Here is a 13,854-nt window from a genome sequence, read left to right as displayed (position 1 = left end):
AGTGGGCTTTCTGCCCCCCCGGGGGGGCAAATTGGGGGCTACTGCTCCCATTTGCCCCCCAGAGGGGGCAGAAAGGCTGTAATGGTGCCGGGGGGGGGTGGGGGCATTGGTGGGCCATTTCGGGCAGCCCCCACCCTAGAAAAAGTGCCTCCAAAAAAATTCCCTGGTGTATAGTGGGCTTTCTGTCCCCCGGGGGGGCAGATTGGGGGGCTACTGCCCCATCAGCCCCCCGGGGGGGCAGAAAGACTGAATACAATAAATGTATTTATGGGGGGAGTGAAGGCCCTTGCCCAAGGGGCCGCTCCCCCCTCCCTGGTGTCTAGTGGGTGGATCCCTGGAGGAGTACCAATGATACCTCTCCCGTCTTTCTACGTGCTCAGGGGGCTGAGATAGCCCACTGAGCATGTAGAAAGTGAAACTGAAATGAGCCTAAAGGCTCATTTTAGTTTCAGTTTGTGTTCAATGACGACAGCGCGACGTGCGTGCTGATCGTCATTGAACAGAAACCAGGGAGGAGGCCTCGGGAGCTGGGGAAGCTCTTCCCCAGCTCCCAAGGTCACAGGGGTGAAAAGGACATCCCTCTGCTGTCTGCAGCAGAGGGATTTCATGTCCCTGGCCTCATGACGGAATGGTTCCGTCATCAGCACAGGAGCACCGATGCTCATGACGGAACCATTTCGTCATGAGCATGGAAGGGGTTAAATATGGAGGTCCAAATCACTGCTAGGGCAGTAGCAGACTGGCTGCTCACGGCAATTGCCTCACTGGTCCACCCAGAGCAGATGGGCTTTATGACCTGGAGAACCACCAGACATAGCATTAGGCAGCTATATAATGCGCTGGCTATTGCTGCCAGATCTGGGAGGCTGGCGGCTGTGCTCCCAGCAGACATTGAAAAGGTTTTTGAGTCTGTGTTCTGGGCTCATCTATTCGCTCTCCGTCATTGCCTCAACTGCGGGCCCCCATTCCTTCCTATATACATGACTTTTATACATAGACTTGACTGCCCATGTCTATAAATACTGCAACATCCAAATGTTTTGCCATCCAAAGAGGAATGGCTGCCCACTGTCACCACTCTACATTGCCATAGAACCACTGGCAGAAAGGGTCTGCATAGATGTACAAATACGGTTACTATTCCGTGACTCGAACTTTTCGCTTCGTAAAGGACTCACATCATGAACCATTTATTATAAACCTCTTTGAAGAAGGAGCCACCCATGGACTCGTGTGCTTGTATATATACTTGAAACTATGGACCTTGTGCTTTCTTGATTTGAGATCTTACAATATATGCTCACTTCTGATTTGATGTTTATCGTGTTTTGGAACTGTATATCTTCCCATCACATACTATATACTGATTCCTAAGCCGGATATTTCTGAGCCCTGACGAAGTTCCATCTGGCAACTGGGAACGAAACGCGTTGGCTGTGTGCCAGTTTTTATTATTAACTTAATAAAAGAAGTAATTTTGGAGGAATTTGGCCTGATTGATTGACTCAGCATCAAGTGCACCTTCCTTATTCCTCAACATTGTACAAATAAAGGTGTATAAATGGGGTCCTGGTGTCTCAAGCAGAGTGGCTCTATACATAGATGCTTTGATTTTCCTGACAGACCTAAGGACTTCCGGTCCAAGGATGTTACAGATCCTCAAACTCTGTGTAAAGAAATCAGGCCTCTTCATCAATCCAGCTAAGTCCCTTTGTTTCCGATACCCTTGCTCCCACAAAACCTAGGGTGGGCAGCTGAGAGACAAGTTGTCCCACAGCGCTTCAAATAAATAGGAGAATACGTCACCCAGAATGTCACAGATGTGTGGGCAAACATCCAATCAATATTAAGTGCACTAACAGTGAACATTAGAATAAGATCTGCGCTCTCCCTTTCCCTATTGGGCAGGTCGCCTATCTTTAAAACGGTGTAGCTTCCTTTATCAAAAGCAGAATTACCCACATGACCTGTTGCAAGCCTTGTTCCGTAAAATACACTAAATGCTTAGTAGTTTTCTGGGCAGCCAGGGGTTCTCCAGCATAGCCCTGGATATATACTTTCAATCTATCTACAATGGTGATATCGCAGCAGCCAACGTCAAATCTTACAAGGATTCCCATCTACTTATTAATGAATGGTAGTATGGCACCCAAGCATATGCATTTGAGAAATGGGCGCTACATGGGTCTTCTATACAACACCTACTCTATGGCGGACAGGCACAACTGCTGGTTCCTCTGACGGCAAAAACAGTGAACCAGGCATGGAAAACTACTCTGAAAAACATGGGGTTGAGGGCCTAAGGAGCACGCACCGCTGTGGGAAGGGGCCCCTACTGCCACAAGTGGTGGTGCAGAAAGGATTCCAAATATGGGACACAATAGCTATCTCCGTCCTAGTGGACTTAGTGTTGGGCATGTTACTCAAAGTCATACCAGACCTTACAGACGGAATACTACCTAAACCAGATTCAGTTTTTTTGCTATTTACAATTACAACACACTATCAGACTTTATACATCAGGATTAGAGGATATCCCACAGAACAACCCCCGTGAGAAAAGGCTGCTTCTGGCAGAGCTCGGCAACCACAAAGTGATACAAATATATTGTTCACTAGTGAAGCAGTCACCTGATACTTTTCCTGCATTTCGAACCACTTGGGAGAGTGACTTAGGAAACCCCACTGATAATGAAGGGGATGAAGCCAAAGCTGCCCCAGGAACCTTGACAATTGTGACACGCTTCGGCCTCATCCACCTAAACTAATTTCATACACCATACCTCATGTGACACAAACTGTAGAATATGGGGGTAGTCGTCTCCCCCTGCTACCTCTGATGTTCATTGCAAGACGGGCACCTATTTCCCAATGCCTGGAAGTGTGATGACCTAGTGCTGTACCGGATGCCTATACTCTCTTGCTTTGGACATGTACTGCAGAAGCCCATACCAAGAGACCCAAAGAGTGTCCTTTTGCATGTCACCAGACTTTGGCGTAGATTGGTGCAGCCTGTCGTTGCTGTGGATGGGCCTGACTGTGGCTCAAAGAGATATAGCCTGCCGGTGGAGAGACAGTAACCCTCCCTCCATGGAGGAAGGCTCTTGACTGATGCGAGAGCAGGGAAAAGTCTGTACATGAGACCAGAGGCCGCCCCCATGAGTACATGAAAGTTTAGAAGAGATGGACAGGCCATCAGGAAATTACCATTGCTCCTCAGAAACCTCAACCAGCAACATTAGAAATGGAAATTGTTGGAAGATGGATTATTAGTAGTTGCAGATATGCATTTACCACTGGCAATAATGCCACTAACACAACATGGGACTCAGAATAGGTCTTAGAAAACTATTCCCATGCTCAACCCTTGGTAGCCTGGCTGTGAGCAGGCAGGCTTAACTTAAAAGACATGTCTGTAAAGCATTTAACAACACTACAGTAAATAATTAAGACAACACACAATACAAATTCAACACCAATGTTTAAAAATAGGAAATATTTGTATCTTTAAAATTACACCTAAACTAACAAAATCCACTGTAGGGAACCAAAGATGTGAATTTTTAAAGATGAAACACTTTTTAGAAACCAATAGTGACACTTTTGGACATTTGTTTGCCAATTACCAGGACAAAGTCAAAGTTTGAGGCCGACCACGATGAAGCCCTGGTCGGATACACTAAGCGGGAGGCCCTGGTCAATGTTTTACCTTCACACTTAGAAACTAATCTGGACGATTTCTCATCAGACATCATGCAGCCTCCTCCAGCAGGCCTGATTCAGTGAGGAACTCCCTCCAGAAGTTCTTCTCGCGGGTCCAAAGTGTGCAAAACACAATCCAGGGGTCTGGAATCTCCAAGAAGGTTCTTGAAATTTTGGGACACAATCCACTTGGGCAAAATACTTACAAATGTAAATGTAAATGTATATGTATGTGTCTTGTAAAGCGCACTGCTGCCCTGAGGCGTCGTGGCACTGTAGAACGCTGGGGAACCCGTCCTGGCTATCCCTGTGAGATGGTCCCTACTGGGTATCTCCAAGGTGAAACCAGGCATCCCCGGCGAATGTGGGGGGCCGTTGTAGAGATGAGGCAAGCTAATGCCCAGAGTTGCCAAGTGTGATCCCTGGTTAGAGTAGGCACCAAGGCGAGAATTATCAAGTCCGCTGACCCTGGTCCACGACGTGCCGCGTCGGGAATTGAACCCTGGTCCCGGGCCGTTCTCTGCTTCCGGGTCTGCCACCTCTAACCAGTGAGCCACAAATCCACTAGTAGTACTGCAGGCTGATGATTGTTTGTGGTGATCGTCCTGTGAGCTCTGTTAGCTTTCAGGGAGTCCGATCTTTCGTCCTTTTGAAGCAGGTTTGATCCACAGGGCTGTAGTTTCAGATTGTACAGCAGGCGCAGTTAGTCAAAGTGCAGGGCATGGTTGTTGCAAAATCAAACTTCCAGGAATGGACCCTTCTTTTTTCTTATGGTTCAAGGAGCAGATCAGTGAGGCACTGCCCCTCTCGGATACTAATTCAGTGTTCTCTGGGGTCAAGCAGGAGGGCACTCCTGTCCAATGAGGTGCAGAGTAACACCTCAGAGCATGACCTCTTCCTCCAACGTTTTGCTAAATGATCTCCCAGAAAGCACTATTTCTCCAAAATTGAATGTCAGAATTTTCAGCAGGGAGAGAAGAGCTGGCTAAACACACCTCCAGGGTGGCTGATCTCCGTAGGCTCTCCCCATTGCATCTACTCATTCCTTCCTTAAGCCTAGCAGCTGGCTGGGTTCAAAGAGGAGAGTTGTAAATGAAACTGGTGTCTTATGCTTATCTCCTCCTTCCATTGAAGAATGTTGTCTACAACCCCTCCCCCTTCTCTGGCCTTCCTGTGTAGCAGAACCATGCCCTCCCAGAAGAGCTGGCTAACCCCAGGGGCTCTTTATCACCTCATTAAAGGAGCCTGGCTAATCCACTTAACTCTGACCAATCAGGACAGACCACTGGGAGGCAGAATATTGGCTTACAGACAAGAAAGTTTTATAACTTCTTGTCTGTACATTTTAGGAGAAATTCGACATTACCATATTGTTAGATTGATCAATACCATGTTAAGAAGTACTTAAATGCCATTTTTATGATTCTCCTAGAGGGATTTCTTAGCTCAATTAATCAGGTATTTGTAAACCGCAGCTACTCACCCGTGAGTGTCTCAAGGTGCTGTTAGTTTTATAGTAGTAGTAGTATAGTAGTATTAGTTAATAACTTCTTGCCATGTTAACCTATGTGACAAGGGACTTTCAATGGGAAAAATTACTTGGGCCATTTTTCCAACACCAGGGCTTATAAAAACATATTATATAAGACCGTGCCTATATCTACAGGACCCCCAACCCCTGGAATACCAAGGGGAGACTTTATGGGTTCTGAATATATTACAATATCGCAGGTCCTACCTCTGCATGTGTTACTAGAACAAAAGTCGATTTTGTGAAGTACTTTAACACAATGTGATTAGTGAAATGTGCAATTTCACTTAACACGGGGCATTAAAACTCATTTTATAAGGGTTCTCTTTATAAATACCTGACCCTGCCCCTGGGATGTCTAGGGGAGATCCTGGGGGTACCTAATATGCCCAAACATTGTAGTTTATTAATTTAATGTTTAAGTGCCCCAAACACCAAAGTCGAGTTTGGGCACAAATTGGCATTTTAAAAGCAGTCCTGCAACAAAGGGATGCTTTTAAATTGACCTCCAGCAATGCACACATGCAAGTTCAGAAAAGGGTGCTGACCTCTAAACTGCCCTACCCTTTATATACTAGGGACTTATAGGGGAGGTCATGCCAATCCTAGGGGCACCCTAACCCATAGTGTATGTAGGTGTTGTCATTGAATTCTAATTATGTCTTCAGCATAGCCCTGAGCATGATTAGGTAGAGTCCAGAGTCAGTCAGAATCAGTTACCACCAGTACCAGACAGCAAAAAGTTGGGGGGAGGGGAGGCCCAGGGCACAGGATGACCTTGCAACAGAAATCTACAAGTATTTGTGGGGTAACTATTAGGGGCCTAATTCAGAGAGACTGCTGCAATATCCTCAGCCACAAGGGGGATTTAGGGATGGACCTTGGGGGAAATGCCCCATGGTTGCTCTGTATCTTTTCCCCAAAGCTATATTAACTTAATAAAATGCTTTAAAAAGCCAACCATTTGCATAAGTTCATATGCCCTATCCCACTAAGGACCTAATTACGAGTCCGGCTGTCCGAGGAACGCCAGACTCACGGGAGTGCAGCGATGCCGGTCCAGCCACCGCTGCGCCGGCCATCTGACCACCCCATTATGAGTTGGGCGGCCGGACCACCAACAGGGAACCTCCAGTCCCTGGAAGTCGCGTGATGGTCAGGAGGCCGCAATATGCTTGGCGGGACCGCTTTGGTCCCGCCAAGCTTCTTACAAGTTTCCACTCCACCGGCGGTCATGGAGGTTCCACCTCCATGTACACCGTGGAGGAGAGGAAACAAAGGGGGACCAGCCTCCTATGCTTGTGGATGCACACAGTGGGGGCATAACATGTGCCCCCCCCGGTGTGCATGCACAACAGTTGCTGCACGGCATAGACTTTCGAGTTCAAGCCGTGCAGGAACCTTGTGAGACAATCCCACTGCCCCTTGAATGAGGCACCGCCATGCTGCCTGCCAGACCACTTTAAAGTCGTAATCTGGCAGGCGGGTGGTGGCGAGTTTCGGCGGTGCGAGGGAGGGGTGAAACTCATAATCGGGCCCTAAATGTTGCACATGACTCCTAATAATTCAAGCACCACACAGAAACTAGAGTAAATGCATGTAACACTTCTTAAGAGCACAAGACTAATCCAAAACACTGACAACAACCACTGAAGGGAAAAAATAGATCTAAATAAAAAACATAGCTTGGGTTCCAGAACATTAAGTGCTTCAATGTCTCATCATGGGCATTAAGTATTATCACACACAGTTACAATACAATAAATATTCCTCCTGGTTTATACCAATTGTAATATCAACACTCACAGGTCAGGCATTCAATTTTAGCTCATACAGGTTGCATAATAATACACTTGTACTGCTTGACACTCTCATAAGACAAAAATTGTTATGGGTCATGTCTATCATGCAGCACTGGTACCAGTTCAAATCAATTTAGCCATCCATCACCAACTAAATAGGCTCAGAATCATTGAAGAGATCAGCCACCACATGCCGTTGGCCAATCAATCAATCAAGGAATTTGTAGAGCGCACTCCTCACCCGTGTGGTTCTCAAGGTGCTGGGAGGGTGCGGGGTGTTGCTATTGCTTGAACAGCCAGGTCTTGAGAAGCCTCCTGAAGGTTAGTAGGTCATGGGTCTGCTGTAGGAGGATGGGGAGGGTGTTCCAGGTCTTGGTGGTGAGGTTGAAGAATGATCTGCCGCCGGAGGTTGCTCTTCGTATGCGGGGGAAGGTTGGTGAGGGCATGGTCGGCAGAGCGGAGCTGGCGGTTCGGGGTGTAGAAGGTGAGTCGTCTGTTGAGGTATGCTGGTCCGGTGTTGTGGAGTGCCTTGTGTGCGTTGGTGAGGAGCTTGAAGGTGATCCTCTTGTTGACAGGCAGCCAGTGCAGGTCTCTCAGGTGGAGTGTGATGTGGCTGTGTCGTGGGATGTCGAGGATCAGGCGGACCGAGGCGTTCTGTCTGCGTTGCAGTCGTTTCAGAGGTTTGGCTGGGGCTCCCGCGTAGAGGTAGTTTCCGTAGTCCAGCCTGCTGCTGACGAGGGCCTGGGTAACCGTTTTTCTTGTGTCGGTGGGGATCCACCTGTAGATCATGCGGAGGGTGTTGAAGCAGGAAGATGAGACGGCGTTGACTTGCTTGGTCATGGAGAGTGTTGAGTCGAGGACAAACCCCAGGTTGCGTGCGTGGTTGGTGGGCCCTGGCGCTGTTCCCAGGGCAGCCGGCCACCAGGAGTCGTCCCAGATTGAGGGGGTGGAGCAGAGGATGAGGATCTTCGTCTTGTCCGAGTTCAGCTTCAGACAACTGTTCTTCATTCTGCGACGGCTTTTATTCCTTCATGGATGTTGGTCTTGGCGGTGAGGGGGTCCTTGGTGAGGGAGAGGATCAGCTGGGTGTTGTCGGCGTAGGAGATGATGTTGAGATTGTGCAGTCTGGCGACATGGGCGAACAGGGCCATGTAGATGCTGAACAATGTTGGGCTGAGGGATAATCCCTGGGGTACGCCGCAGATTATCTTGGAGGCTTCTGAGCGGAAAGGAGGGAGGCGACGCTCTGGGTTCTGCCGGCGAGGAAGGAGGTGGTCCATTCCAGGGCCTTATCTCGGATTCCTGCGTTGTGGAGGCGTGTGCGTAGGGTGCGGTGGCAGACCATGTCGAAGGCGGCTGAAAGGTCCAGGAGGATGAGGGCCACGGTTTTGCCATTGTCTAGCAGGGCCCTGATGTCATTGGTGGCGGCGATGAGGGCAGTTTCGTTGCTGCGGAATCCAGACTGGGACGGGTCCAGGATGTTGTTCTCCTCGAGGTAGCGGGTCAGCTGTTTGTTGACGGTTCTCTCGATGACCTTTGCCTGGAACAGGAGCAGGGAGATGAGCCGGAAGTTCTTGAGGTCCCTCGAATCCACCTTGGGTTTCTTCAGTAAGGCATTGATCTCAGCGTGCTTCCAGCTCTCTGGGAAGGTCGCGGTCTCGAAGGAGATGTTGATGGCCGTGCAGAGATGGGGTGCGATGGCGGCGCTGGCTTTGTTGAAGATGTGGTGTGGGCATGGGTCTGACGGTGAGCCGGAGTGGATGGTGTTCATGATTTTGATGGTGTCATCGTCGTTGATGTTCGTCCAGGTGAGCAGTTAGTCGTTGTGGGTGGTGGTCGTGGGATCTGAGGTGTCGTTGGCTGTCGTGGTGGTCTGGTCATCGAACCTGTCGTGGATGTCTGCGATCTTGCGATGGAAGAAGGTGGCCAGGGAGTTGCACAGGTCTTGCGATGGTGGGATGTTGTTGGTGTTGGAGCTGGGGTTAGAGAGTTCCTTCACGATATTGAAGAGCTCTTTGCTGTTGTGGGCGTTGTTGTCGAAGCGGTCCTTTAAGGAGGTCCTTTTGGCGGCTCTGATGAGGTGGTGGTGTTGGCGCATGGCGTTCTTGAGGGATGCGTGGTTCTCCGGTGTCTGTTCACGGTGCCATTTCTTCATTAGTCTTTGGCGGGTTTGTTTGGATGTCTGGAGGTCCACGGAGAACTAGTTGGTGTGTTTCTTGATCGGGCGAGGGTGTTGGCGCAGTCGTTGATCCCGCACTTGAGGTTGCTGGCGGCGGCATCTGGGTCAGAGGGTGGGCTTCGGGCGAGGGCGGTGTTTAGCTGGTCTTCATGACTTAGCTCCAGCAGAGACTGGGGATCTGTTGGGTGCGGTGGTTCGTGGTGGGTTTCTGGAAGGTGAAGTGGATGCAGTGATGGTCGGTCCAGTGGAGTTCGGTGGTGTGGCTGAAGGAGACGTGGGAGCTTGCGGAGAAGATGGTGTCAAGCGTGTGTCCGGGCGGAGTGGGTGGGCGTTGAGACGAGCTGTCGTAGTCCGAGGTTGGCGAGGTTGTCGATCAGGGTGGTGGAGTTGGTGTCGTCGTTGTTCTCGAGGTGGAAGTTCAGGTCTCCGAGGAGGATGTAGTCCGTGGAGGCGAGGGCGTGCCTGTTGACGAAGTCGGCGATTGAGTCGCTGAACTGAGGTCGAGGTTCGGGGGTCTGTAGATCAGAGTTCCTCTGAGGGTGGTGTTGGGATCGGCGTGGATCTGGAAGTGCAGGTGTTCGGCGGTGCTGAGGGTGTCGTCAGTGCTGGTCGAGACCTTGAGGGTGGACTAGTGGATGATGGCGATTCCCCCTCCTATTCCGTTGGCGGGGTCTCTGCGGGTGATCTTGTAGCCGTTCTGGATGGCTATGGCGACATACGGTGCCGAGGAGTCGGTCATCCAGGTGTCTGTCAGGAAGGCAACGCCCGGGGAGGATGTGTCGAGCAGGTCCCAGAGTCCGATGGCGTGTTTGCGTGCGGAGTGGGTGTTCAGGAGAATGCATCTGAGGAAGTTGCGTCTTGTTCTGGCGGGTGTATTGATGGGTTGGATGCTGGTGAAGCTGCAGTTCTGGCAGGTGAAGGGTCCTTGGGTGCGTTTCGGGGCGGCCAGGAAGCAGGTGTGTGATCGTCCGGCGTGGAGGGTGCTGACATCGTAGCTGAGGCGGGCGTTGTGGTGTTCGTGGGGGCCAAGGAGGTCTGGCACTGGGTGTGGTCCAGGTGCGGACAGGCGCAGACGGGCTTGCCTTAGGCACGCCCGCTGCGCGTCCTCCATATAAGGGGAGGTGGGAGGGAGTAGCAGCTGGGAGGTGGGAGCGGGGCAGCGAATAGAAGAGATGGGGGCAGGGACTGGAAGAAAAAAACGGGAGAGGGACGGCAGGGGGAGCAGAGGGCAAAAAGCAGGGCACAGAAAAGAATGCAGGAGGGAAAAGGAAAAATAGGCAATGCAGACAAGAACAGCAAAAAACAATGCAGCAGCGTGGGGCGCGACCTGCCTGCAATGCAGGACTTTCATTTTGGCCACTATTGAAGATCACAGCAACCTGCATCTTTTGACCACTTCTTGACATGTCATGATGACCATCAGATATGGGATGATACTAAAGTCCACCCAAGCAGATCTCTCCAAAATTGGTCCCTCCAGCCTATGCTTGCTCAGGATCAAAACTTTAAACTAAATATCTCACAATAGAGGTCCCCCCACTACCATGAGAAGTGCCGGTACTCTCCAATTAAAGGTATTGCATTTCACTTGAGAAGTGCCGGTACTCTCTTCCTCAAAATAAAAAAGTGCTGGTACTCCGTACCGAACAGTACCGGCCCATTAAAAGCACTGCCCACTACAGATAAGAGGATTGTGATCATAAGAAATACCATGTAAGCACTTTGAGACCTGCTCAAAGTGCCAGTTTACTGAACCCATAAACTTCCCACATAGGATCAAAACAAAGATAAAACACCTTCAAGCATTCATCCTCCATGGTGTAGCGTAGACAAGCATCCCACAAAGGGGCTGTTAGCGCAATAGAAAGGTTACGATACAACGACGTGTGTAACCAGGTAAAATAGTATCTGTTTGTTTTTTTACAGTTGCTTGTGGGCCTTAATTCTTAAGTCTATAATAAATATTAAAAGCGAAACTACAAGTCTCAGAAGACAACATACCCCTGCAAAACTACAAATCTCAGAATACAACATACCCCTGCAAAAAAAGCCCAAACGTGCAGACAATATCACACAGGATTTACGATCGCTTAACAATTATGCGTCGTGCATGTTCTTTAACTGTGTAATGCCAGTACTAAGAACCACTTCCTCGCTGCGTGATTAGATGGGAAATTAATATCAGTCAGAAAATGCGTGTCCTTGTTTTATGGACTAGGTGTGCACATGAAAAATGTAGTGGTCGCCCTACATCTCCAACATAATCTGGACATACGTATATTTTATCTTTCATATGACACCCAACATATGCTCTATAAAATAAATTCATCTGCTGTGTTTTATGACCAGGTTTTCAGGAATTGCAACACGTTTGTCCTGTATCGTTTTATGCGCACTGTGGAAGACATGGCACTAAGATGTGTAGGAGTGCTTTGAGGCAACTAAGGGGGCGTTTTGTTTGTTGGCGTTAAATATTCGCTTCAGTGTAGTTTATCTAGAACGCAGCGAAAAAACACGTTCTGTAAACAGTAAGTTATGATTGCTCTTTGACCCTTCGTCGTGCTTTCTCGGCGTTTCCATCTATTGTATATAAAAACACGCGCATATATTTTAGTGAGGGTTTTGAAGTTTTTAATAATTTCACATTTGTTTTGGGTGGCACCTTCTCGAGAAACATATGGCCAAAGGTTATGTAACTATTAACAAAAAGTTGCCTCCGCTAGACAGTAAAATGCCTTGAGCCAACTTTATTTGCAACCTGTTCAAGGTGTCACACATGAGGCGTCACGGCTGGCAAGAGTCAGCCGAAGGAGCAACTTTTCACACGTATGTTTCATTCAAGAAGGGACGGCGCACTAGCTTATACCAGGTAACTTTCTTCACACGTATATTCCGCGCATCCCACAGCATGCGACGTCTGCCAAGAACTTGCCCGTACGTTCGTGAACCAGTCCCACTAATAACGTGTCAGTTTATGTCAGCGAACACCTGAAAACCAAAACCCATCACAGTGGACGTCCCTGTACGCCACGATCATTATGTTTGTAGTTTGAGTCAGCTGCCAATACACGTCTGTAAGACAGCGGTGGCCGAGTGTGGTAGCAGGAAGCGTCTCTTTAATACTATGCCAGTGTAAGGCTTTAAAACGCGCACGCACTCCCTAGGAACACTCCAATCGTACACTGTGGGTTCGAGCCTGAGGTGCATATCCACCGCCAGCGCGCGCCTCTCACCTCGACCGCTGCTGCACGTGGAAGGGCTCGAGCCCCCAGTACCCGCCAACCAACCGTTGAGGAAGGCTCGAGCCAGCCTACCTTCCCAGCTGCCAAGCGTCCACCACAGTGAATCTCTCTACAACATAAACAAAGCTGGAGGCTGGACTGTTTACTTCATTCAAAAGGGGCGGGGTTATTCCAAGCACCACCTCCCTCCCACCATTCTCGAAAGTTCACCGTAGCAAAGCCATAGACTTGTGTAATACAACTAGAGAGCTAACTTTCTATTTTAAAGAAAGCCAGGAGGCAGCAAAGCGTGCCATACTACGTGAGTAAAGACTACGCAGTATAGCGGATTCCCCATATAGCAAAATTAATAAAAAGGTGTGAGGGAGAGATAGCGATTGGTTCTGTATTTGTAAGCATCTTAAAAATAAGAACGATGTTGTATTTTAAAATTAATTCTTTTCTGCATATAGATAACACTTCCTTGCCACAATTGTAACATATAGAGGTTCATCTTTGCTTCAGAGCTATAACATTTGAGACATTTCAGAGGTGTCTAGTTTCCCAGGTTCATACACGAGTAGTTCACCCAGTCCAGTTTCTTTTCTGCTTTGTATTTTGGGACCTGCAGGCATGCTTAGCATTTTAAAATCAGGGTTACAAGTCACAGAATACAAAGCAAACAAGCATTGGCATAGCCAATAGGTCTCGCCTTTGGGACCTTATAACAGCTCCTACAAATATCACGCTTCAGGCGTGATACTAATGCATTTCAGTGTGGTGGTCCGCATTACCGCACTGAAATGCGAAGTCACGCATAACAGGCACAGTGCCGGCCTTGCTGTCAAGCCACAGTAGTGCTGGTAATGCTCACAAGAATAAAAGAGTGGCAGCACGCTGCTTCAGACAGGCTTGGAGGCTGGGTAGGTGCTGTTAATTCACTGGTTGCCACATTGTATTGATAAAAGGAGAAGATTTCCGGAGTGGCGGCGCAGAATTCATTCTGACGTAAGGAGACAGTGTCCAATAGGCACGTGCTGCAGGACGTCACTTTTATGGGAAGCCTGATTGGCTACGAGGGAGGCAAATTAAGGCAGGGCCGCTCGCGTGCTATAAATTAATAATGACCCTGCAACCACCGAGCTCAACCCAACAGGCCCCAGGGGCCGCTGGAGCACACACTGTGCAGCTTAGCTGTTCCTGCTGCTGAGGCTCCTAAGTGAGGGAGTCTAAGCCTGGGCGGCTGACGCACGTTTGTCGAGGGAGTGACAGGCCAGGACCTTAAGGATGCAGGCGGCTGGCCTGTAAACCCAAATTGCCATGGCTCACAAGTAAGTGTCAGTTAGACAGTGTGTGTCAGAGTTTTTAATCTGCAAAAAATGTACTTTTTTAAGTGCGTAGGCTTGCGCGAGATCATCA

General features: G+C 49.0%; 1 protein-coding gene across 2 annotated transcripts in view; it reads right to left on the bottom strand.

Annotated features, from left to right (window-relative positions):
- Positions 1-12,615, bottom strand: part of LOC144792171 (coiled-coil domain-containing protein 117-like) — a 116,245-nt gene extending 103,630 nt beyond the window's left edge. The window contains exon 1 of one of the 2 annotated variants that reach the window (XM_078667072.1): positions 12,448-12,615. The gene's annotated coding sequence lies outside the window, so the exon portion shown is untranslated. The remainder of the gene's footprint in view (positions 1-12,447) is intronic. The other variant, XM_078667071.1, reaches the window with a different exon arrangement.
- Between the last annotated feature and the right edge of the window lie 1,239 nt (positions 12,616-13,854).

Source organism: Lissotriton helveticus, chromosome 11 (assembly GCF_964261635.1).
Source record: "Lissotriton helveticus chromosome 11, aLisHel1.1, whole genome shotgun sequence".
Classification (NCBI taxonomy): Eukaryota; Metazoa; Chordata; class Amphibia; order Caudata; family Salamandridae; genus Lissotriton; species Lissotriton helveticus.
The sequence above is the reverse complement of the archived record's forward strand: the minus strand, read 5'-3'. Positions and strand labels throughout refer to the sequence as shown.